Source organism: Onychostoma macrolepis, chromosome 02 (genome assembly GCF_012432095.1).
Source record: "Onychostoma macrolepis isolate SWU-2019 chromosome 02, ASM1243209v1, whole genome shotgun sequence".
Lineage (NCBI taxonomy): Eukaryota > Metazoa > Chordata > Actinopteri > Cypriniformes > Cyprinidae > Onychostoma > Onychostoma macrolepis.
Window position 1 is genome coordinate 22,318,302 of NC_081156.1, and position 28,000 is coordinate 22,346,301.

The 28,000-nt window shown below is 35.5% G+C and overlaps 1 protein-coding gene across 3 annotated transcripts in view; it reads left to right on the forward strand.

The window, feature by feature from the left end:
* Positions 1–5,666: 5,666 nt before the first annotated feature.
* tnr (tenascin R (restrictin, janusin)) overlaps positions 5,667–28,000 on the forward strand; it is a 160,359-nt gene continuing 138,025 nt past the window's right edge. For all 3 annotated transcript variants that reach the window (XM_058746610.1, XM_058746602.1, XM_058746616.1), the window contains exon 1: positions 5,667–5,885. The gene's annotated coding sequence lies outside the window, so the exon portion shown is untranslated. The remainder of the gene's footprint in view (positions 5,886–28,000) is intronic.

A 28,000-nucleotide genomic window follows, 5' to 3' on the forward strand; every position in this document is an offset into this window, starting at 1 on the left:
TATTTAACTGTAAATTTAAGTTAAAACCGTAAAACCTGAAACGTTGCTACCGTATATTTTCCGGTAGAATTCCGGCAACCACAGCTGCCGTTTTTTTACCGTAAATTTTACAGAATTTATTTTACAGTGTACGTTATTATACATTACTGTTTAAAAATTTGGTGTCAGTAAAATTTTTAAATGTTTTTGAAAGTCCTATGCTCACCAAGGTTGAATTTGTTTTAAAAAATACAATAACAGAAATATTCTGAAATATTTTTTACAATTTAAAATAACTGTCTTCTTTTTAAATATATTCTAAAATGTAATATATTCATGTGATTACAAAGCTGAATTGTCAGCAGCCATTATTCCAGTCTTAAGTGTCACATGATTCTTCAAAACTCATTCTAAAATGCTGATTTGTTTCTCAAGAATCATTTCTTATTATTAATGTTGAAAACACTTGGCTACTCAATAATTTTGAGGAAACTCGGGATTTTTTGATAAACAGAAAATCAATTTCTTTTGAAATGTGAATACATTTTGTCATGTAAAAGTACAGTCAGTATTCTGCAATAACACATTAATTTTGTTTCATACAGACTGTAACAATTCAATTCAATTCAAGTTTATTTGTATAGTGCTTTTCACGATACAAATCGTTGCAAAGCAGATTTACAGGAAACTAAGTTTCTTCAATATATTTAGTAGTAGCTTATCAGTGGTGACTATGTCAAGTTGATGTACATATGGCAAAAATGTACGGTAAAAATCAGTTAATGACGTAATCAAACAGACGATGAACATTGTTACACAGTGAAGATTATATGTTGCAATCAAACTTTTAGCAAAATTTGGTAGTTATATGTGTTGTTTCAGGGTTGGCATCATCTGAGGTCCTCTGAGGGGTTGGTATCATCTCTTCTCAGGTGTTCGTTCATCTCAGATCTTTTAAGGGTTGGATACAGACTGAAGATTGTGTAATTCTGAGTTACCATGGAATGACAATCCTGTGGCAGAAACTGAGAAACAAATAGAGACATAATTAGCATAGCTGCTGTTCCAACCAGTCAACAATGATTTGTTCAACCCAAGCTAAAGAATAATAATGTGCATTTGATCAGATATAACTGCAGTACAAGATTATGAGATGCATTATATGAATGCTTGGCTAAAGAGATGTGTCTTTAATCTAGATTTAAACAGAGCGAGTGTGTCTGAACCTCAAACTTTATCAGGAAGTCTATTCCAGAGTTTGGGAGCCAAATGTGAAAAAGCTCTACCTCCTTTACTGGACTTTGCTATCCTAGGTAGTCCAGAGTTTTGCTACCTTAGGGAACGTGATGGATTGTAGTGAGATAGAAGACTAGTTAGGTATGCAGGAGCTAAACCATTAAGGGCCTTATATAAGTAATAATATTTTTTAACTGATACGAAACTTAATAGGTAGCCAGTGCGGAGACTGTAAAATTGGGGTAATATGATCATATTTTCTTGACCTGGTAAGGACTATAGTCGCTGCATTTTGGACTACCTGTAGCTTGTTTATTGAAGATGCATGACAACCACCCAGCAGTGCATTACAATAATCCAGTCTAGAGGTCATGAATGCATGAACTAGCTTTTCTGCATCAGAAACAGGTAACACGTTTTGAACTTTGGGAATGTTTCTAAAATGGAAGAATGCTGTTTTTGTAACATGGGAAATATGATTTTCAAAGGTTGCTGTCTAATATAACACCCAGATTTTTGACTGTAGATGAAGTAACAGTACATCTGTCTAGTTGCAAACTGTAATCCAAGAGATGTTGTAAGGAAGCAATGTAATGAAATGTTGAGACTGGACCTTTCTGAGCTAATAAATCTGTTACATATGAATGCTATAAGGGAAACACTGTAACCAGCAATGGATCAGAGGCATAACACAATTTGAACAGTTTTATTAACCAAGTTTTCAAGCATAAAGTTACCTTGGTTACTTTGATTGCCAACTTGTACACACTTGCACTTGTAACTGCAAATGAGTTTGAGTCGATCCACAGAAGGGTGCTGATTAGTCTATGATTTCCCTCATGAATTTCAGTGTTTAGGTGCCTGAAATAACAGGTTTTATTTTTGTAATCACCGCAATTTCCTGACTTGCCCATTCATAACATGAAGAGTATGAATGAGGTATATGACAAAACCAGCTAATCATATCTTTATATAAGGCAGGCACAAACAATGGCAGGTAATCAGGAAACTACATACATCAAAAGATGATTTTGAAGACATATAATGTCCTGCTCTTTTCATGGTTGTATTAATGAATAGATGGATGATGGAAAACGGAACACATTTGAGATCAGCAACAACAGAATACAACAAATGATTTAATGACTGAATTAATGATTTAGCTTTATATGAAAGTTAGAAATTCAGTGCTTGTTTTCCCAGATCAAACTCGGTACACCCTTGTCTTGAACAGTACTTCATGTTTAGGGCTGAATAATCATTATTTAATGTATGATTCATTGAATAATGATTCATTCATCCTTAATTATAATAATTATAATCAACACTGTCGTGATTTCTGATTGATACTTTCCAGAATAATACAAGCGCATAATTATTATTTCTGTGAAAATAATCCACAGTTATTGACTAAGTAACACTAAGAGCCTTTTTGAAACACAAATTAACTGTTTCGGCCACAAAATGAAACTCAGTGGGGTCCAAAACGATATCTGACTTTCACTGGACATTTTTGAAAATGTCTTCTTTTGTGTTCCACAGAAGAAAGTCAAACTGGTTTAGACTAACATAAGGTTCAGTAAATAATGATTTTTGGTTGAACTACTGTATCAAAAGGAGGTAGGCAGTTTTGTATTTTTTTAAGACAAAATTGTGTTTTGTACCACACATAAGTCTTACAGTGCCTACAACGCTCCTTTTCACCAAACTCTTCAAGTTGTTCTAAGGAGTTCTGAGTCGGTGATGTGAAAGCTGTCGACTCTCCTAACCTCTGACTCAAGCAGAGCAACAACCAATACATAAAGCACAATCACTATTCCATTGCTGTCTTTAAGCTTTGCCCTCTATTTGTGCTGACAGCCCATTTAACACTCTTAATGTAGCTGGTGGTCTACTGTAAAGGAACCGCAGGCTCTGGGAATTCCGAAAAAACTATGAGCGTGCTCAATTATTCATCAGGGTAGTGCAGGTTTTTCTAGACGCCTGTTATTGTTAGAAACAGCCCACTCTTTAGCACGGCGAAGGCTTTCTCACAGCTTAAAGTGATAGTTCACACTAAAATGAAAACTCTCATCATTTACTCATTGTTCCAAGTCTGCATGGGTTTCTTTTTTTCTGTGGACTTTCATTGTTTAATGAAAGTCCTTACAGAAAAAGACTTTTTATGGACAAAAAACACTTATTTTTTTTCCAAAATATCTTCTTTTGTGTTTCACAGATGAAAGAAACGGTTTGAAACAAAACGAGGGTGAGTGAATGATGAAAAACCTTTTATGTAGTGCACAATACAAGAATGAAGCTACACTTTTTTTTGAGTACGTTTTACAAGAAAATACTATTTCAACCTTTCAGAATTTCATGTTTAATATAACGTGTTAATTTACATTTATTTGTAATTATTTGTGAAATTTACTAGCAATTTTTGAGTGAAAACAGTTTCATATCCTACACCATTTGTGGAAAAAGATCCAGATAGCAGTTGACTTGCAGACAAATTAAAGGAATTTCCCAACTAATAATAATGACAATATGAGCATGAGGTTTCTTTTTCTGTGTTGTGGGAAAACCGTGGCTCAGATGAAAACCACAGCATTTAATCTCAGTGTAATTTACCTTGCCTGTCACGCCACAGGCTTGTAGATTTATTGACAGATTGTTACATCACAGACTCTCAGCTGCGAGCACTAATGCTGATTGTGCAAAAAAAAAAAAAAAATTCCTGAAAGGCAAGTTGAACACTGTCACTATGACAATATGATGAAATGTATCAACTAATAATAGTCTGACATCCTCCTGGGGGGTGCTATAAAGGTTCTTTTCCAATTTTGATTTGTAAAGACCAGCGCAGCAGGGATATGACTTCACCTTCTCTGTTTGTATTCATTTGCTTCAGACTGCCTGCTGAAACATTAATGCCTGTCTCAGTTTCACTGTTTCTCACTGAGGCAGGGGTCCCGCTGCCCAGCTGACAGCACAGATTGCACTTTGCCTGAGAGAAAGAGAGACAGCGAGAGTGAAAGAGTAAAAATATTTGTAATTTTAAAATAATAGAGAAATAATGGAAAAGCTACAGTAAAAAAAAAAAAAATTGGTTAAAGGGACATTACATGCAAATTAACTGTAAGATTTTATGCAAAATATGTTTTTTGAACAACAAAAAAGGATGGTTGAAACTTGAAGATCTGTATTCTATAGTCAACAAGATAATGCATATATATATAAACAACGTTTTGTCTTTAAGTGGCCTTCTATTTTACCACCTCTATTATGGTGGTTAGGAGCAGAGTATAATACTGTAGTTTAATTTTCCTCTTGACCATAGATGTCAGTAAATCTCATCTAAAACACGTCTAATGTTTATGCTTTTATTAATCTGTGGACATAGTAATTTATTTCGTTTTGAAGGGTAAGAACTATCTGTATTACTTTTTTATTATAATTTTTTATTACAACAAAACAAATAAATAAATAAAATTCTATAAGATGTATTTTTATATATTCAGAAAAGAAAAAACAGATGACAGATGGGATGTTTTACCCCAAATAATAATACATTTTGCTAATTGAGCAAATGACCACTTTTAAATTTTTTTAAATAGCTAAATTACCCCCCCCCCCCCCCCAACTCATTAAACTCATTATGAAATATGAATATGGTACGCAGTATTAAAAAAAAACAAAAAAAACATTGCTGGCATTTTACCTGTATTGTAAATTTTGTATGTCACTGCATTGTGTTTTAGGGTTAATAGAAATTATCAGTACATTTTCAGTTTTTATTTTTAATACAGTGTCTCAGTAAATGCAAAACTGTTCTCATGGAGGCATAGTCCACTATATTTAAAAATACAAATTTAATTACATTTGCATAAACAGGCTAGTATATTATCATCCCATCAGTTAAAGATATATAATGTAATGGACTGTGAAATATGCACCAAAATGCCTCCTGTAATGCCTGAAATGCTGTCACTGTATTTTCACAGTGAACTTGTGCCAACAAAAGCTGCCACCTTTTACTGTAAATTTAACAGGCTTTTTAGTGTGAGAGAGAATCCACATCTCATCCTTTTGTCTCTCTCTTTCTCTCCATTCCCCTTTCTCTCCAGCTTTCTCTTTCAGAGCGAATCCGAACTGTTAGCTAGTGGGATTAGTTCTGGACCGGCTACTGTCGGCTATTGGAACACCCTCTAGAGGCTGCAGGAGGAGAACGCCAGTGCTGGCAGATCAATACAATGGGAGAGAGAGAGAACAAGACAGGGGTAGAGAGGCATAGGGAGGGTAGGAGAAGGAAAGAGAACGAGAACGGGGGGTGTCGCTGGGTGAGGGAGGGAGACACAGAGATAGTGTGCATGTGCATGTGTGAGAGGGAGAGGGAGAGAGAGAGAGAGAGAGAGGAGGGTGCAAAAGACGGATAGACAGAGAGAGACCGAGTTAGAGCGAGAGCAAGGTGCACACGTTGCTCAGCCTCCTCATTGCAGCCGCGACAGGCAGCCAGAGAGGAGCTCCAATCTAACCGGTGGCAACAATAGACTACTGAAAACACAGCTTGACCGTTCAATAGACCTTTGCCAGAAACATTGTGAGAAGGAGAAAGCTCCTCAAGGACCAGGGAGGAGCAGATAAGGTGAAGATCCAAAGGCAATTATAGCACCGGGTTCCAAAACTAGGTAAGTTGAGCGTCTGGTGTTTAATAAGTGTTCTCTTCTCATAGCGGCTGTGCTGTACTTGAGGGGTCTGACTGGGGAATGGGAGGGGGCTCAGGTAATGAATTGGTTTGTGGGTTGTACATCAATCAAAACATTTTCATTCTGAGCTTAAGACCGAGTGTCAGGTTACTGAAGTCACATCAGGGAGCAGACCGGGTCTGGTGTAACCAAAGCTGTATTCTTCTTCGATTACATCATTTACATGCATTTGAATATGCATTGAGTAGATTTCATTTAAACGGTACTCCATAAGAAGGATCAGGTTTATGCATTCACGTTGTTTTGAATGATTCACAAGTGCAAGTACAGTGAGTAAAAACATTGCATGGATGGTTTTAAAGAAGTTGGTTTCATATGCTCTTTTGATACTGTGTTATGATTGCATAAGTTTACTTTCAGTAATATTTCGATACTAATATAGAATATGGTTATGGAGTATAATACTTAAAATTGTAGGAAGAGATTATATGTATATTTAAATAAAATGTTCTATATGATGCTTTAGAAATTATATTGAACTAAATTCACTATACAGAAAAATGATGTGTCATAATAACATTGTTACTGAAATCTGAATATTACAATAATTTGTCACAACAAATAGCTGTAGTATAAATTTTATATATATATTCAATATATCTTGTTACATTGTTTATTTTTTTTTCTTTTGAATTTCATAATTAAATAGTTTTTTGTTTTTTTATTAATTTTAGATTTCTTTGTCATTTTTATGGTGTATAATGTCACATTGGCACACTTTTACAGAAATCATGCCGATAAAGTTCTTTGAAATTGAAATTGCTTAAATCATTTGTATTCAGCCAGATTAATAATTTGTTTAGATTTTTTAAATGTATTATTTGTATATATTATATATAATCATCTAAATTACTGTAGATACACTATTTATAATATTTATTATCATTAATATTTTGTATTTATAGAATAATACGTCACAACATTGTCTCTGAAATCTGAATAGCAGAAAATTTTAACATATATACATAGAAGTAACTGTATACCATAATATAGACAAAATATTTTTAAAACATGGAAATAATATTTTAAAAAGTACATTGTACATACAGTTACTTTTGTGCTGTTTAGAAATATAAATCCAAGGATAATATATTATAATTATATATTCAATAGATTTACTTCAAACTTTGACATATAGCAGCAATTTATTTCAAATCCAGATGTAGTTTGTTTTAAGAATCGATCAAGAATTGATTGCTCTGTGCAGTTTTTTTTACATAGATGTTTTCTGAAAGCCATGCAGCCTCACTGTACCCCAGAGCGAGCAATTATTCTGTGCAGTGGACAAAGTTTCCATCCAAATAGTTGGGGATGCTGTTATGGGCAGATAATGATGTCACCATCCATCCTGTGGATAAACTGGCTGTTTATTTCTTCCCCTACATCCTGTGCCACCTTTTTCAGAGAAATATTCTCATGCTCGCTGTTGTGCATCCATTCCTCCTCCCTGCAGAGCTGCACTGTGAGGGATATTGTCGTATTTCTTAAGTGTTTGATTTGTCAAAGTCAGTTGAACATATTGTCCATGGGCAGAGAGTGTGGTATCGGCATAATATTAAAAATCTGGTGTGGGGGATCCTTTCTGCAGATTTATAGCTGGAGTATAAATCTTAACACCTTGGCTACGAGACCTTTTCTTCACCGCGCTGCCATGCGAACGAACGATACCGCACGCCTCCCCACACAGTGTAAGATGAGAGCCCAGGGGTACATGGTAATCTCTCCGTAGGTAGATCACACCTCTCCGTGGCTCATTCCTTCCTTCCTCCTGCTCCTCTTTCATTAGTCTTAGGCATGATTTCAAAGCTTTCCCTGAGTCTGAGAATTCAGATAACGCGCTCTGCTCCCACTAGCACGCAGGCCTATCTATTAAACATGCAGCCATGAGAAGGCTCTCTCAACCAAATTTATGGAAATGTAAATCAATAATGTGGATAAACAAACATTCAACTTTAAAATGTTTGCTTTGGCTAAAATGGCAAACGGCACACTCACTGCCAGGACAAAGGTGCTGAGAATGACATGCGAATTCAAATGACGCTTCCACACAAGAAGATGTTTTGAAAAATGTCTTGTTTTTTCCCATAAAATGGAAGTCAGTGTGATCCGATGTAATTTTGGACACATTGAAACATTCCTCAAAATATTTTCTTTTGTGTTCCAAATCACCAAGTTTTAATTTTTGCGTGAACCATACTTTTAAGATTATATGACACAACAATGTAATGACAAATTTCTTTCGGTGCTTATTATTGGTCTGCAGAGCTGCTGTTTATCCACCTTAAAATGTATTGCCATGTGTCGAATATTCTGACCAATGAGGGGACAATTTGTTTGATGTGACTTTTATTAACACATTTTTGTTAATTTTGAAATGTTGCCCTCTGAAAGCGAAATTAACCAAGCAGAAACGACCCTGTTGATCAACATTTCAGAACAAAGCAAAAATATTACATTATTATCTGAAGTAACATTTCAGTATGGTAAAACATGCATGCATGTGATTTTATTGTAAAGTAATATTTAAATAAAATGGGAAAAATCTAATTGGGAAAAGAATATACCGTACAATTTATGGTGAAAATCATATATTCAACTACACCCAGAAAAAAAGTGCACAAACAATTTTCACTTAAAATTTTAATTTAAAAAGTAAATTTAACAAACAGTGGCAAGTAACACACTGAATTAAATTTAAAATTTTGTAGAAAAACTTGCATAATATTTTCTTACAAAATGTGCTTGAATAAGCTTTGTTTTATTTACAACTTAAAAAAAAATTACAGTGTACTTTTACAGTAAAATGACATTTTTGTAAGTAAACAAATACGAGTCACCTCATAATTTAATACAATATAAACACACCTGAGCAGCAATATCTTGTGTTAATCATGATTGCATAATAAAATTAGATTTTTCTGATACTTTCCCCTCTCAGTGAGATTAATTAACATGTAGCGGCACGCCTGTGGGTAACCAAATAGCACAACTGTGTTAGTCTATGAGGAAATTAATAATTTACATAATATTTCAGTCCAGGGGCTTTGCCTCTCTGCACAATGCCCAGCAGTGACTGTGTTGCAGAAGTTTCCTCTACTCTTGCTATTAGACTGCTAAATGGTAATTAAGCCAGGGCCCCATTTGCATGCACTCTGCGGAAGAACACGAGCGTTTAAAAAGAAATCGGGCTGCATATATTGGACCACCCGAGGATCATTGTCCAAAATGAAGGCAGGTTGAGGCGGCTACTCTCTTTGCACTCCCTGTTCAACTGCCCATAAATGGCTTTCAAGTGACTATTCTTTTTTGTCATTGACTTAAATAAAGCTTAGCTGATGGATCCGCTTACCATAACACTATGTTACTGCAGTTTGTGTGCGTTTTTAATGTGCTCCTGCTGTTGAAATGACCCTTTTGAGCACTATTGTTCTCAATTTAATTACCAACCCTCAATTTTCAGCATAAGCCAAGGACACGTTAGCTGACAAAAACTGTGGTAGCTGAAGAAAATTATACCATACAAAGGAGGCATTTCTCATTCACTCCCTCAAACATGAAGCCGTGGTCCGTTCTGTCATGGGTTCAATTTGTTTGATAAATGCTTCGCCGGTACTGAGCTGTTTTGGTGTTCACCTTCTGAAAGCCACGCTAGCTTTAAATAATACCAGGGTACAAAGAGAGCAAGTGATGGAGAAAGAAAATTACTTGAACCCTTGCCTGCTGCTCATGCACCGTTGTTTTTTTGTTGTTTGTTTTTACCTCTCCTGCCACCTTTTTCTGCCTACAAACATGTCCTAATACTCCTGCATATGATTCCCAGACTTCAATGCAGTCAGTAGGGGGAGCCGGTGAGCTCTTGCTTTGATTTGAAAATGTGCTCATGGCTTGATGATCGTTTCAGCACATCAGACAATGACTGAACTGCAGTGTGATGCTCTAAATTAATGGGATTAATGTTTATTTGGCTAATCTGATTAGTGAGTTAATCGGATTGAACTGCTTCAGAGTGTGCAAGAAATCCTGTGAGTAAAAAACAGATTCATCTACATGATTTAAAGGTGCAGTGTGCCATTTCCACACCACTAGAGACACCAAACAGGATTTCAAAATTATGAATGTATTCAAACATGTTTTAAGTGTTCACTTCGTCCACTGTTGTTCAGAAAACACGTACCCCCACCCTAAATTTATTCTATTGAATAAGAAAATGGCATGTCTGTCTTAGTCTAGGTTCTCAAACATAATGCATTTCTGTTAAGTGCTGTGAAATTGCACCTCCCTTTTAAATGTGCTGTAAAAGAATATGCTAACTTAGCTAATGAATTGGACTGCATACTCTCATAAAAATCCCAATCAACCACAGACATGTTAACAAGCCGAAAGCAGAGAGCATTTCTGATTGGCTAAAATAGTGTGCGCTGTGCTTTTTTTTTTTTTTTTCGTTTACAGAGCCTGTCACTGAAACAGGTGCGATTCCTCATGACATATATTTCAGTGATATCTGTCACGTACATAGTTGGAATATTTTATACTTGGTATTCAAGAAAAAAAATAAATAAATGAAAATTGCTGGCAGCATATTCTTTTGGTGCAAATTGCTAGCATATTCTTTTACAGGGAAAATGCAACAAGTCAGCACTTCAGATTTTGTGTGTTCTTATTGGCCTTATATCAGGTATACCTGACACGTAGCCTGACAATTTTAGATAAACTAGTGGCATATTGAAAGGCTTTGCTGAGCCAAAGAAAATCAGCAATCAATATAGGGCTAAAAAAAACACTGTTATATAGTGCTCAGTGACAAAGAACATTTGATTTATCAGCTCACATTCGATCAGGGCCAGCTAACAGGGCGATTGATTGCTCTGTAAAGCTCTGGAGGAAATGGAAGAAATGAATAAATCAGAAGTGATTTACAAACACACAGATAAGAGCCAGGTATTTCTTAGGTCCTATCAGGAGCGGTCAAGTGTGGTGATCTACTGTGTGTTTGTATTCTTAAAGGAGAAGCATCTAAAAGAGGACAGGAAATGTGCAGACTGCAGGTAGCCAACAGCCAGTTGTGTTCATCAATACCGTGTGAGAAAGACAAATAAGACATGTTTAATTTGTCATGAGTTTTGCTGATAAAGCTGAATTGGAATTAATTATTGTGAGTTTACATTAGCACAAGTCTCAGCTTTCAAATTTTGTCATTGTTTTAAGAAATCCAAACGTTTTGTAGCTCTTTATTATGTCGTGTAAATAAACAAGAATGAATATCAGAAGGTATCTTGTTTCAACTGAGGAAAGACGTCAACACACACCATTTTTCAAGCTCAAGATGACGGACTTTAATCTACTCTCCTGTCTGGTTTGTTGGACAAAATGACAGATTCAGTGTTATGATTGGTCAGATCGCCTGTCAAACTCAAAAAAGGGTCAAATAAATAACACAAAATGTTTCTAGACAAATGAAATAAAATGTATGTCAAATGACCATATTAAAACTTGTTTATGTGATTATTTGCCATTATTATATTTGAATATCATGTAAATAGTTATTATTATTTTCTTAGTCTCTTACATTAGTAGATGGCTAAACTGGTTAGTAGATTTTATATTAAAACATTTATTTCTGTCCAGATATTGATCTCATAAAGAGCTAAAACTTGCTTGTTTAAAGACCATGATCCATGTGGTTTCCGCTCTGTGATTAAAAGTTGACGCTTTGATCTGATCTGTGGCAGACACATGAGTTCAAGAAAAGAAAAAATATATATTTTCTCATTTTTAAATTGCCTGTTTGTTTATCTCGCCCTAAAGATACTGATAAACAGAATGCTATAACGTCTTGCACAAACTGTCATCTGCCAAATCTGCAAAAGTATGAATAAATTAGTCTTTTTGCTAAACACCCAGTTCACAGGTGTTTTTTTTTTTCTTTAATGCATTACCTCTTTAGTCAGAGCAGTTTTTGATTTCCAGTGTGGGTGAGGTCACATTTATTTCAGCCAATCAGGTTTGCTGCGGATCTTGCGCTTGTTAATTGACATGTGATTAAGGAGTAAAACAATTATTTGCTCCAGCGAAGATTCCATCTGTCTTCAATTAGTTAGAATTGTATCATTAACTTAATATGTTATCTGCTCACAAATTTCCTCTGCTAAATGGTAGGAATGGAAATGTTCCCGCTCATTCTCACATTTCATTTGTAGCTCTCAAAACGCACACCCTCAGAGATACAGATGTGAACCTACATGTAAAATTAATCTTTCTGATACAATGTCATTCTCAATTATTAGTATTCTGACACTTCAGCTGGATTCTGGAAGCGGCACGGTCAATGACTGCTGTCAAAAGAAATCATTGACAAAGTGTCAAATCTATATTGCTAAAGGACACAGGGAACAGCAGCCATGCAAACTAAAACTAGCCATGAAAAAAAAAATCTTAAATAAATATTTATCATCTTTTATTGAGAAACATTCCTCGGGAAAATTGCTTGTATTCATTATTTCAGCCCGAGATGGCATAAAACAAATGATTTTATAATGACTTCTAGGCAGTGCCAGTAATTACAGCAGTGGAACTGATTAAGTTCATCCAATAATTAAACAAATATCATTGATTTCCCACAGAGAGACAGCCCAGCTCCCAAACACCCATCATCAGCCATCCGCTCCTGCTTCCTGTTCTCCCTGAAGCAATAGGCCAATCAAATGACTGCGATTTGAGAAGTGCAATAAAAGTCAGACGCATTGATATTCTGCGCAATGGTCTTTCCTGCCCCTTTGTCAATAGATAAAGATTGAAAAGAGGTGGTTTGTTGAAAAATTATATATATATCGCAGACAGCCCTTCTGTTGTAGCAGGAATCAGCAGATCTGTTCTGTGGATATTTGCTCTGACCTACTGTTTGTAGTTGTGTGGCTGGCTCATGTTGGTCTTCACTCGCTAGTTCTCCCCATCTGTGCGGGCAGATGGATGAACACTCCCACATAAAGTTTTCTTTGCCAATTGCCATCCTTCCTGCTTTGTAGTTAAAAGAGAAAATTGAAGCATTTTTGGATGCTTTGTATCTTCACTAAGTGGTCCAGCTATCATTTCATTGCCTCATTCATGGACATTTCAGGCTAACTAATAAAGTCTTGATTTGTCAGCTGAATGCATGCGGAATGATATCAGCCTGTGTCTTATTTGAATGGACAAGTGCATTCAAGTGATTGTCTGGGAGACTTGATCTTTAAACAAAAGCCCACACAAATGCTGACGAGTGTAATATTTAAATAGATTCTGCCTGCCGAGTCGGGGAAGAATTGCGAGCAGACTCAGAGATTTACATTCAAATACGCCACAGCAGGGCTATGTTGTCATTTGATGTAAATTTCTTCGGTCAACATTGTGTTCGGCGTAGAAAGAGCTGTTTGGAGATGCCTCTATGCATTTCAAAGAGACTTTTAGGACAGTCTTTAAAATGATTAAAGGGATAGTTCAGCCAAATATGAATATGCTGTCATCATTTACTCACCCTCATGTTGTTTGACTTACAAAGAGAGTTAGATATTTCTACTGCTGCTTTTTCCACACAATAAAAATGAATGGTTATCAATGAAATTAAGAAAAAAAATGTAAAATAAAATTGCACATTGTGATTGGTTAGAAGAACCAACTTCATTTAGCATCATTGACATCAAACTTGTGACAAATGTAAAGTTTCAATATTTTACATACACAAAGATAGTATAGCAATATAGCAAAAAACGAAAAGTCATATGAACTACATTTATTTTTTACATTTTTGGAATTGGTCACCATTCACTTTTTATTGTACGGAAAAGAGCTGCATAAAACGTTCTTTCATCCACAGAGGAAGGGAAATCATACTGTTTTTTTTGTTTTTTTTGTATCTCTTTATGATTGATTCTGGGAAAAAAATGTAATTATCTAAAATAAAAAAATAAAAAATGTAGTACTATGCAGAGTTTCTAGTAAAATTGCTCAAGAATTCAACCAACTCACAGTGAGTTATTAATTCAGCCCAGTACTTCTAATATCTAAAAGTATAATGTGATTTTTTTTCCCTTTGCACATCACAAGTGTCATCCTACCATTCACATTTTTTTTCTTTCAGGTTTTTATCTCATAAACAAGCAAGACACGTCTCCTTCTCCCAACTGCCATGAAGCTGAAATGGGTTGTGCATGTTTTTAAGCGGTGTTAATGTGTGCTGGCCTATGGAACACACATCCTTGGAGAAAACATCTCCAGACTGATTAGTGTTTAGAAAATCTAGCCACGGTCTGCACAGTCTGACTTCATATTTCACATTACATTAACCCACCAGCCCAGTAAGAGAGTACAATGAGGCTTTTCTGGGCCGGCAGTGTGTGTGTGTGGTACAGTGGAAGAGCTGTTTTGAAGGAAAGGACAGTAGAATTGGCAACAGGTCTTTGTTCTAATCAGGCTGTCTTGAATAGGCTCTTTCGTTTTCATTTCAAGGGAGAGTTCACCCAAAAACAAACAATTTTATTAGTATTTACTCACCCTATATGCTGTTCCAAAACCGTATTACCGTGTAACATACAGTACAAGATGAATTTGTGAAGAATATCCACTTTTTTATCCTCAGCACTTTTGTGATGGTTCTTGAAATAATTATCCTGATTCTTCTGAGTCATAAATGAATGAATCAATCTTTTGAGTCATATCTTTTGAATGAATCAGTTAAAAGGTTGAATCTGGTTTGCAAAGCTGATCTGAATGATTTGTTCATGAATGAATGTAGTCATTAACTCAATTGTCTGGTTAATAGCTCAGTAAATAATGACACAATTTTTCATCACATAAAGCTGAAGCATGAATGTAATGCTTTATAAGGTATGGACTGCTTTTATGATATTTTTAATAATTAATGAATGTATTTACTTTTAACATCAGCAGTCCCTATTTGTTATGACTGCATTAATGAAAATATTTTTTAAAAATTCTCTTTTTGTGTTAAGAAGAAACTTGCTAACATGATTGAAGATGAGTAACTGATTCTTCTTATTCTTCAGTGAACTAAACTTTTCTGGGAAACTGGGATTATTATGTGATTCAGTTTTGCAGTATTAGTGTGATAACTCTTTAAAAGAAATCAGCATCTGATAGCAATTGAAAGAAATGATTATTCACCATAATATTTTTAGCAATGTATTGAAAAGGGGCTAGTATCTTTAAAGGCTTGTTTCAAGTGTTTCTAATCCAGTCTATACTTATCTGGTTTCAAAAGAAGGACTTGCAGGTGAATCAATGTACCAGATGCAGCCTATGAATCTTCACTCAGTACAGGTGCAATATCAAAGCCATTTTGTGAGAGGTATCACAATCTTCTTCACAAAATCTTAATCTAACCCTCTGACTTGTTGTGAGGTGAAGTTCTCTCCATAGGACATCGGTTTGCTCTGGTGGCATATTTGTTTTGCGCAAATGATTTATATGCTGAAATACGAAGGACAGAAACAAAATGACATTTCCATGCGTTACGCTCGATATTCACTTGACCTCAATGTGTATTGACTTTGTGCACTGGGGCGAGACAGAACTGACCAAACAAAATGCACAAAAAATGCTTTGACCTTTTTCTGTCCATGTCCAGATCTGGGACAAAACGATTGAACTCTATATCTAAGAACACAAAAGCGTGCATAATGTATTTTGAAAAAAAGTGCATATTGTATAAAATACAGTATTTAAAATAAAGAAAATGTTCCTTGAAAAAAAAAAAAAAAAAAAAAGCTTTATTATTCTCACGGTCAAACCCTCAGACAGCAAAGTCTGTGAGCATTTTTTGTATTCTGTGAACATTCAGCTTTGCCTCTGAGTTGAAATAAGAAGTTATTCATGTGTTCTATTTGTTTATTCATCTATTCATTATCAACTCGTCCTTTTTTGCTGCATCAAATTTAGTTTTCCCACACTTTGTGTTATTCATCAGCAGGGTTGGAGAATAACAGAATATTGTTTGTTTTAGAAAAAAAAGAACTCAAGTGTTATTATTGGATCTTGAAGTTCCCCAAAAATGTTTTATTGTTTAAAAGTGTTGCCTCTTTTTCTCTCCATTTTACCAGTGATATTGTTGATATTTAAGTGACACATAGTAGATGTTTAAACGCCCCCAAAAAGTTTTTATTGTATTTAAATGTTGCCTCTTTATCTCTCCATGTTGCTGGCAAGATTGCTGATATTTAAAACATTTAATTGTGTCAAATAGTAGATGTTTGAACCCACCAAAAATGTTGTTATTAAGTGTTGCCTCATTTTCTCTCCATTTTACAGTTAAGATTCCTGATATTTTCCTGACATTTAAGTGTCACATAGTAGACAACAACAACAACAACAAAAAAAGTAAATGTTCTCAATTTTTCAAAATATTTAGGCTTGTCGCCTACTGTTTTTCTCTCATCATTATTTGCCTATGAAATTAGCATTCTCATGAATTGGATTAGTGTTCTCGTTCCATTGCCATTGTGCTGCTTTTCTTGCTATTTGACATGGTGCCCCCCTGGGTGTGGTGCTGCCCCCTTCTAGACATGGTGCCCCCGGACACGTGCCCAAATACCAATTGTTAATCCTGCCTTCAGGACAGGAAGCCCACCAACATTTTGTTCCTGCTTTATGAATTTTTTAATTAATTATCTGTAGCATAACAGATTTTTTTTTGTAGTAGCCCTATTTTCGCAAGTTAAACCGGTTTAGATATACATTTTACCCCAAACTTTACAACTTCCAGCTTGTTGCTGGTCACTGAGCCAGTCAAATTGTTAGACCAACAAGATGTTGAAATCACCATACTGAAGATGAGAAGACATCTGTATATTTAGATAAGGCACAAACCATTTCAGAGCAGAATGGCAGCCGTTCAGTGCACAGGCACACGGTGGTTTAAAAAGCAAGAAGCCTTTGAAGTTTGATTATTCAAATTAAAGCTGGCAGAGTTAAATGTGAGAAAAGTGAACTGGAAACTCAAAAACTAAAAAAAAAAAAAAAAACTATTGAAGAGAAGGAAAGCCCAATCCCCTCCAAAAAAGGCTTTTATTTTAATTAGGTATTTTTTTATTTAACAGACAGCATTAGCAGTACAAATACAACGCTTGCATGTGCAAAGTTGACACTTTCCTTTCCCAGTTGTGCGCTATCCAGCCTACAGAGCCAAGAAGCCCTGAAAGGGATTAGATAAATGTTTTCCGGGAATATTTTAAGGAAACGCGTGAGTCGTGCAGGGGCAGTCAAGCTTGAAATTGAGTGAAATCACATATTCAGGCAGACATGTTGGATCACATACACACTTATTGTCAGCCTCTAGTGATCGCCCTCCCTCCTATGTCCTCTAGCCATTCTTATATCACCAGAATGAAGGAGCAACTCATGGGCTAGAATCGTGAAGAGCCGACTATCGCAAGGCAATTCAAAGGTCACTGCTTTTCAAATCAGACCATAATTTGCAGTGCACACCTTTATGGTAGAGAGACCTTCGGACTGAAGAATCAATTATGTTGCAAAAGAAACAGTGAAGTGGAGGATAAAAAAAAGAGGTCACATTTATATCATTAAAATCCTTTTGAAGAGGAAGAATTAAATCTCAGTGGACTTCCTGGGGGGTGATGTTCTTGAGAGAAAATGAAATTTCTATCCTGGCGAACATCATTGCAGTGCAGGTTTAGAGCCCAGCCTCCACACAACTCAACTTTCAATAAAATTTGCATTGCATGTATTGTATCATATTCGTATCGTATGTTTGATACAAGTTGATGTTTGATTTAAACAAATGGTAAAGTATTACCATATTTATTATAATATATATATATATATATATATATATATATATATATATATATATATATATATATATATATATATATATTAGGGGTGGCACGGTACATGTATTCGTCCCAAACCGTCACGGTACGTACATCTCGGTTCGGTGCATGAGGCCTTACGACGAATACAGGCAATTCACCCCCAATCCAGAAGGGGGCGCCCGCAGTAATGCAACGCTGTTTGATAACCACCAGCAGAAGAACAGCGAATGCCGAGTTGCGTGCTAGCAAACAAAGCCCCCTAGACAGTGACCATGTGCTGATTCTGAACGCGTCTCTCACATATAGACTGACAAAGGAGTATACTTTAAAGGCTTGCGCACTCAACTGTTTGCGAAATGGAGCTTTGTGCTCGTGTATCCTACCGCTCTCATTCGGCACAAATCCAAATATTGCGATGTAACGTATCTGAATGCTAAACTATTATTTATTATGTAAATGATAGGCTTTGTACTTCAGTCGCGTTCCAACAGTGACACAGAGGCGGGCGCGCTGATGTTTGGTTCACTGTATTTTATTTTGATAAAGTACCAACTGTGCTGTCAAGTTAGCAATGCTGGAACTGATGTTTGTGCGTGTGTGTGTGTGTGTGCGCGCGCGCTCCGGCGCGATCACTTCAACTGTTTCCTTATACCAGCAGAATCAACTGTAAACACTTATTGTCTTATTAATAATCACCGTATAAAGGTCTGCTTATTTGTGTACACTCAAAATGAAAACAAAACAGATTTTATATATATAACATGTAATAATATTTAGTATTTTCACATCTAGATGGAATTTTTTTTTTAATTTGCACTACTGTCTGTTCAAAATAAATGAAAAGAAACTGAGCACACTGTAAAAAACCCAACTTGAAAAAGGTTCAAATTACTGGTTTTGTTGTGTTGGCTCAGCAAAAATCTATGGAAAAGTCAGTATAACTATGTTTAATACATTTATTCAACCTAAACCAAGTTTCTTTCTATAAACTTAAAAAGTTTCGTTTTCGTTTTCATCCAAAAAACTTCTGCCAACTTATTTATCTAAGTTAGAAACTGCCCTCCCACTAGCAAATACTAATTTTGGAAAATAAAATGCAACCAGTTGTTCATGGAACAGTGTAGAAAATGGTTTAGTTTTTTAAAAAAAAAATAACTTAAATGAGCCTAATGTTTAACTGTAAAATAAAATAACATTATTGTAAAATAAAAAATAGGGTTAATAATATAAATAAATATATATATATATATATACACACATATACATACACATTACATACACACATATTTATACATACATGCATGTCATATTTTGTTGCGATGGATTTTGCTGCAAAGTAACATTTTTGAAGTCGTGCACACACACACACACACACACATATATATATATTTATATATTTGTATGTATGTATGTATATGTGTATGTTATTGATCTTGAGTCTGAAATAAAGTTAAATTGAATTGAATAATAGTATTATTATCAATTAAATCATGGCCACTGTATAAATAATAATATATTGTACAGATAATGTACAATAATAATGTATTATTATTATTATTAGTAGTAGTAGTAGCAGCCTAGTAGTAGTAGTAGTAGTAGTACAAATAGTAATAGTAGTAGGCCTAGTAGTAATATATTGTGCACAGCAGTATATTGTGAACCCTGGAAATGATGCTGCCTTCACGTGCTTTCTGATAAATACTGATATATTCTGATAAATATAGTTTCATTAAACAAAACAAAACAAAATGGAAATGAAATCACGATTTCAAAAGCGGGAGGAAATTTCAGATAGCACGTGAAGGCAGCATTAATTTGTTGGAGGTAGACTTTTACTGTGAAGTTCGTTAACAACAGGAGTGGGCGCCAATTCTCTCATCTCACTAGTTTGCGTCAAAACAGAACACAATTAGCCTAGGTAAGAGTTATTTTTTTATTGAATTGTTACATTTAAATAAAACATACATTTAAAAAGAATTAGCAGCATGTTTTCCGATAAACGTTATTATTTTTTCTCGTGCTAAACCACGCCCCTCCGTACGTGACCTTTGCGCAACCTTGCTGTTAGTCAACGTTCATTTTTAATAATGCGGGAGAAACCATAGAGAAACAACTTGAGAAGACGTGTTCACCAGGCGGCCGAAGAAAAATCTTATTGAAAGACAAGGCAGCACGTGGGCGATAATAATCCAGAGGAATATTTATGGTGAGTGCTTTTATTTAGTTTTTGTTGTACTTTACTTCTGAATTAGTTGATATTAGTTCATTAGGAAAAATAGAGACACCACTAACTTTACTTTGTAAGATATCAACATTACTGAATGTTTACATCTAGCTTTATTTTTAATCCTTTTAACGTTACGTGAAATATTTAACTTATCATATTTTGTTGCGATGGATTTTGCTGCAAAGTAACATTTTTGAAGTCGTGCACATTATGTTGCTAGGCAGATTACCTGGCTCTCTATCTGCTGCTAATACAGATACTGAAGGGCAACTGAGAATTCTGATTAATTGCTCCAACAGTAGTAGATTGATTGATGAAAAGTCCTGAGGAGATAATGATTTTTGACTATCTGTTAAGCAGTTGTCATACACTAAAAAAATAAAAAGTATAGATATAAATTAGTCTATTTCATTGTTCATTCATTAATTTGCCTTTTATGAACCTGTTTTTTCTTTTCTTAAACAGATCTACCTTGAGAGCAAACTTCATGCAGTGTAGAAACTGTAAATACAATTATGCCAGTCAAAATCTGCTGCTGAGGCACTACAGGCTAAAGCACTGGCGCCCAGGCCGACGTGAACCATTGTTGTGCCTGTACCCTGAGTGTGTCTGCTCTTTCAATACACCAGGTGCGTTGAAAACTCATTTATATAGGGTCCACACAAATTCTGATAAAACAACGGTGCAAGCTACTTTTAACTGTGACCTATGTGATTATCACAATGTTTGTACTGAAAAAAACTTTATCAGACATCTGGGTACACATTTGAAAAGGCATGAGACAGTGCAATGCCCATTTTTGCACTGTAATTTTAAAACTAATGTCTATGTAACATTTTATAGCCACAAGTCCAAACATCACCAAAAATGCAAATTAAGTGATTATAGGTCATCGGTTGTAACTGTCAATCGCACAGACTCTGATAATTGGTTGGATTCTGCTTCAGAATGCTTTGAGGATGCATCAGATGACAAACATATACATGTAGAAGCTGCTGATGTTGAAGATATTGACAAAATTCTTGAGAAGAAGTTAGCTTCTTTGTTCCTTTGTATGCAGACAGAACTACCTCTCTAGTCTCAGTGCATGCATAATCGCTCTGACGACGGTGACACTTTGATAGCATAGCTTAGCCCACTAAGCCCAGTTCATTCATTAGGTACCAAACCGAGATTAAGTTAGAGCGACCAAACACCTCCACGTTTTCCCTATTTAAATACAGTTACGAATAGTTGAGCGACCAAGTATGGTGACACAAAATAAAGCGTGGCGCTTTTCTAAGCGGGTTAAAAAGGATAACTATAATGTATGGCAGAATAGCACTTTTGAGAGTACTTCGACTAGGCGCAGTAAAAAGTCCCGCCTGAAAAATTAGTGAGAGGGGGAGGGGGAGAAGAAGTTTCAGGCGTGACTTTTTACTGCGCCTAGTCGAAGTACTCTCAAAAGTGCTATTCTGCCATACATTATAGTTATCCTTTTTAACCCGCTTAGAAAAGCGCCACGTTTTATTTTGTGTCACCTTACTTGGTCGTTCAACTATTCGTGTAACTGTATTTAAATAGGGAAAACGTGGAGGTGTTTGGTCGCTTCTAACTTAATCTCGGTTTGGTACCTAATGAATGAACTGGGCTTAGTGGGCTAAGCTAAGTGCTATCAAAGTGTCACCGTGCGTCAGAGCGATTAAGTGCACGCACTGAGACGAGAGAGGTATGTATCAACTCGTCTTAGTTAAGGGAATAACATAGTTTAATATGAAAAAACGGTGGAGTATCCCTTTAAGACTTGTACTGGGTTGAATTCTCTAAAAAGCCAAATGCTTATTTGTTTACTTAATAGGCTATTTGTTGATTCATTTGATATTTAAATGATTCATGTTTAGGTGAGTCATTGCTTTGTAGATGGATGGTCTTTTAAATTTGGAAAGTTTGTGTTCCTCATATGTTCATTGGCAGTGGTTTGTAAAACTGTTTTACTGTGTTGCAGTATTTCAATTTGCAGTGTTGCAAATTACAATTACACTATATGCCTTCAACATTAATAAATGTTTTGCTAACATTGACTCACTGTTTTCAGTTTTTGACTTGGGCAATGTTATTGTAGTTTCCAGTTGTAACATATTATTACTTAGTACCAATTTCCAATACTATTTTTTTGTTCACTCAACTTCAGACATTGAGTTCTACAGACCAAAAATGTTGAATTGGCTCTACTTAAAAAGGTTTGTTAAAAAACAGTTGCACCTCTCCACAAAACTAACAATCTTAAGTTAACCCAATTAAATATTTTTTGTATGACTGACAACTTAATTTCAGTCAGTATAACTGTTTTTTTACAAAAGTTGAGTAAACAAGAAAAAGCTTAGGGAAATTAGTACCAAGTTTTTTTTTTTGTTGTACTGGCTTAAAATTTTTTACAGTGAGTAGATTTTTCCCCCCCTGTTGTACCGAAATCGTATCGAACCATGACCCCTGAACCGAGGTACATACCGAACCGTGACATCTGTGTACCGTGCCACCCCTAATATATGTATGTGTGTGTGTGTGTGTGTGTGTGTGTGTGTGTTATTATTATTATTATTAATAAATAAATAATATATAAATAAATAATATATAAATATATATATATATATATATATATATAAATATATATATATATATATATAAAATCATTCCAGTAAAATAAATATAACACTTTACGATATGTTTAAAGTGGGAACTCCTTTAAAGTTTTGAATAGGACAATTTATATATATATATACAGTGAGGAAAATAAGTATTTGAACACCTGAGAAATCAATGTTAATATTTGGTACAGTAGCCTTTGTTTGCAATTACAGAGGTCAAACGTTTCCTGTAGTTTTCACCAGGTTTGCACACACTGCAGGAGGGATTTTGGCCCACCTCCACACAGATCTTCTCTAGATCAGTCAGGTTTCTGGCCTGTCGCTGAGAAACACGGAGTTTGAGCTCCCTCCAAAGATTCTCTATTGGGTTTAGGTCTGGAGACTGGCTAGGCCACGCCAGAACCTTGATATGCTTCTTACAGAGCCACTCCTTGGTTATCCTGGCTGTGTGCTTGGTCATTGTCATGTTGGAAGACCCAGCCTCGACCCATCTTCAATGCTCTAACTGAGGGAAGGAGGTTGTTCCCCAAAATCTCGCAATACATGGCCCCGATCATCCTCTCCTTAATACAGTGCAGTCGCCCTGTCCCATGTGCAGAAAAACACCCCCAAAGCATGATGCTACCATCCCCATGCTTCACAGTAGGGATGGTGTTCTTTGGATGGTACTCATCATTCTTCTTCCTCCAAACATGTTTAGTGGAATTATGACCAAAAAGTTCTATTTTGGTCTCATCTGACCACATGACTTTCTCCCATGACTCCTCTGGATCATCCAAATGGTCATTGGCAAACTTAAGTCGGGCCTGGACATGTGCTGGTTTAAGCAGGGGAACCTTCCGTGCCATGCATGATTTCAAACCATGACGTCTTAGTGTATTACCAACAGTAACCTTGGAAACGGTGGTCCCAGCTCTTTTCAGGTCATTGACCAGCTCCTCCCGTGTAGTTCTGGGCTGATTTCTCACCTTTCTTAGGATCATTGAGACGCCACGAGGTGAGATCTTGCATGGAGCCCCAGTCTGAGGGAAATTGACAGTCATGTTTAGCTTCTTCCATTTTCTAATGATTGCTCCAACAGTGGACCTTTTTTCACCAAGCTGCTTGGCAATTTCCCTGTAGCCCTTTCCAGCCTTGTGGAGGTGTACAATTTTGTCTCTAGTGTCTTTGGACAGCTCTTTGGTCTTGGCCATGTTAGTAGTTGGATTCTTACTGATTGTATGGGGTGGACAGGTGTCTTTATGCAGCTAACGACCTCAAACTGGTGCATCTAATTTAGGATAATAAATGGAGTGGAGGTGGACATTTTAAAGGCAGACTAACAGGTCTTTGAGGGTCAGAATTCTAGCTGATAGACAGGTGTTCAAATACTTATTTGCAGCTGTATCATACAAATAAATAGTTAAAAAATCATACATTGTGATTTCTGGATTTTTTTTTTTAGATTGTCTCTCACAGTGGACATGCACCTACGATGACAATTTCAGACCCCTCCATGATTTCTAAGTGGGAGAACTTGCAAAATAGCAGGGTGTTCAAATACTTATTTTCCTCACTGTATATATATATATATATATGACCCTGGACCACAAAACCAGTCTTAAGTGTCAATTTTTCGAAATTGAGATTTATACATAATCTGAAAGCTGAATAAATAAGCTTTCCATTGATGTATGGTTTGTTAGGATCGGACAATATTTGGCCGAATCTGAGGGTGCAAAAAAATCCAAATATTGAGAAAATCGCCTTTTAAAGTTGTACAAATAAATTCTTAGCAATGCATATTACTAATCAAAAACGATGTTTTGATATATTTACAGTAGTAAATTGACAAAATATTTTCATGGAATATGATTTTTACTTAATATACTAATGATTTTTGGCATAAAAGAAAAATCTATAATTTTGACCCATACAGTGTATTTTTGGCTATTGCTACAAATATACCCCAGAGACTTAAGACTGGTTTTGTGGTCCAGGGTCATATATATATATATATATTTATACATAGTATTTATTTATTTTCTCAAAATACATATTTTTTTACTTAATAATAATAATAATAATACTTGAATTAGACAAATGTATTTATTAAAATATGTATTAATGTTTTACTTAATAATAACATTATTGTTATTATTATTATTTATTGTTGTTGTTGTTTGTTGAGTATACCATCCAACCTGAAACAGCAACACTGGCTCAACAAATCCTGTGAGTTTGGAAAAGTTCTATCTGCTTGTCCATCAAAAGGCAGACAGAAGAAAAAAAACTATATGAGTTGATAACTTTTGCCATTTCCTTGCTTTTTTGCTTTTGGCACTAATGGCACATAAACGACACTTCAGCTATAAAGGCAGGGATAAAAAGAATAGCTTTAAAGAAATGCAGATGAATACAGGGAACTACATGAATACCATTTGCTGTCATCTAAACCAACATACCTGTCCTTTCATGTGGTGCAGCTGCTCTTTTAAAGACTTAAGCTCTATATCTGTCTTCACTGTACAGCTCAAAGTATCCAGACTGCTCAAATAAAGAATGATAATGCTCCATGAAGAAGCTGTAGCCTTATTCACAGAGACTTCATTATAGACATTCCTTATGGACGAGGTTTTAGCATATTTCTAAAGTTGTCTTTTTGTGCGTCGTGATCCAGTTTAAACAAGCCTGAGCAGCTACAGTTCTCCAACTTCCATTTACCTAATTTTCTTTTCGGAACACTGCTTCAAAATAATCTAAGCCCGCCATGCTATTAAACAACAATAATAACAACAAGTCCTTGTTCATTGTGCCATATCTGTCAGTTGCAGTGCACTGTGGGTGCCAGGAGACAAATTGGTGAGCCCAAATTATCCAGCAATACCCTCATACTTATGTTCTACAGAGACAGAACTCAATATATAGAGCATAGGTCACTAACAGGCGGACCGCGGTCCGGGTCCGGACCCAGAAGCCGTCCCATCTGGACCCGGACCTACATATCTAGCTTCTATTTCAACTGGCGCAGCTTTTGTAGTCTTTACGGTAGCGGACTCTGGTCCGAGTCCGTGAAGGCTTGTGACATAATGAAATAAATACCAAACGCTAATTTCTAGTACATCAAATTTATATCTAGCAGATCAAGGTCAGCTCTAGAGCTGTTTGGGTGCAGTCGTGCGTGCAGTGATGAGAGCAGAGAGCTGCCCGCTGCGCGCAGACAGATGAAACTTTCAGTGGGTGAAAAGCAATGGCATTTTCAAAAATTAGGAAAGTTGACGGGTCCTTAAAAATCTTAAATGTTACAAGAAAGTTTTAATTATGATTTCAGGAGGTGTTAAATGTGGGGACTGAAAGACAAGAATTGCGCTATTCTTTGAATAAATATGAGCGCTGCACGTTTCAAAGTCATCTGCTTCGCTGCTTTGTGGAGTCTGTCTCTTGGGCTTTGTGTACTGCTGCCGTTCCCAAAGCACCACCTGCTGGAAGAGAATGATTTTTCCATTTTCAATCAGCCCGTACAGTCTGCTGTTGTCAAAGGCCAATGTGAAAATCAATCCATGTTTTTAAGCAAACACGCAGAGTTGTAAATGTGAACTGGTGGATCAACAAGAAGATGTGTTATAAAATGTAAACAATTAAGGCAGTAAAATAGATTTATATGTTATTTAATTAATATAATACTTGATTGTTTTTGTGAAAACCTGCATCTGAACAGTAAATCGTGCTTTTTACAGTCATTTAATGTTTTATTTATTTTTATTTTTTTGTGCAGGTCTTAAAAAAAAAGGTCTTTAAAAGTCTTGAATTTAAGCTTAAATATCCTGCAGATACCCTGGCCTGGCAAAAACCATCAATTGTTTTTTTATATATAATTGTTCGGACCTCGGCTGGTGGGGAGGGTTCATTACTGGACCTCGAGCCGTTTTAGTTGAAGACCCCTGATATAGAGTAATTCAGGAAGAATCAATAAACACCTTTAGGCTTTTCAATTGTTCTGTTCTGAACAAGCATGACTGTTATCAATTGCAAGGTCAGAATTTTTGCTCTTTTAATCGCATTGGACATTTTGGCCCACCAGTGGATTAAGCTTTTCAGAAAAGGAGTATCCACGGACTTAGAGGTGAATATATAAAATCCAAAAATGCATATATCATTCATTCAATGTTGCGTAGGATGGTGTATGTTCACTATAATCCCAGGACAGGGTTTGTGGGACACAGAGAGCTACACATGAAAACAACATCATACATTATTCTTCAAAGAAAGAAATGAAGGGCATTCTCTCTAGACTGTATCTCTTCTGCCACTGTGTTATTCATCTTGACAAGCAATGTTTAATAGCAGTTTGCTACTCAGCACTTAATATTCAGGAAGTGGCACATTTATTTTCACAGATATAAAGATTTTAACCATTTTAAACTACATAAAATGACAAGAATGCATGTGAAATCTGTGAAAATGATGTTAACACTTTTGGTCCGGAAATATAATGAATATTATGTATGTATACTTAACTTTCTATCCATCTATCTATCAAAGAATTCTGGGAAGATTCCACAACAGTTTCCACAAAAATATTAAGCAGTAATAATAATAATAATAATAATAGTAATAATAGTGCTGGGCAACAATTAATAGTGATTAATGATATCCAAAATAATAGTTTTTGTGTACATAATATGTGTGTGTGTGTGTGTGTGTACTTATTATGTATATATAAATACACATGCATGTATCTTTAAGAAAAAATTTTATGTTTATATATTAAATATATTTATATATATATAATATAAATTATATGATGTAGGATCAGAACGAGTCAGACAAAAGGAGATCATCAAATTTGGGGTAAATAATCAAGATTAATGGTCAAAGAGATGGCCATCACATGTGTTCCACGAGAGAAATCACAAGCTTCTTTAGATTGACTTTTCCCCCACACATAGAAGACAAAGAACCAGACTGAAATTCCTCTGTCTTTTGGTCTCCACAGAACTACACAGAGACTTTCTTTTTCATATGCACATAAAACCATCCTAAAAGGACATTGCTAGGCATAACACTATATTATGCATGTAACCCACACATTAGACTATCATGTTTTAAGCACATATTATGTATGTCTTTTTAATAACTATTGAACGATTTTAAGGTTTATTCGTGGTTGGTATGTATGAGTTTGACAATTCTAGCTTGAAACATTTCTTCCAACTGATTCTTTGTCAAATGTATCATATTCTGGTTATAGAAATCACATCCAAAAGTATACTTTGCAAGAGTGTGTAAAATTCGGACCATGTGACTGATAACATGCTGATTTATGATGGAAGGAACAACCCTAGCTAAGATAATAGCCTATCTAATTGGTCAAGACACCAGATG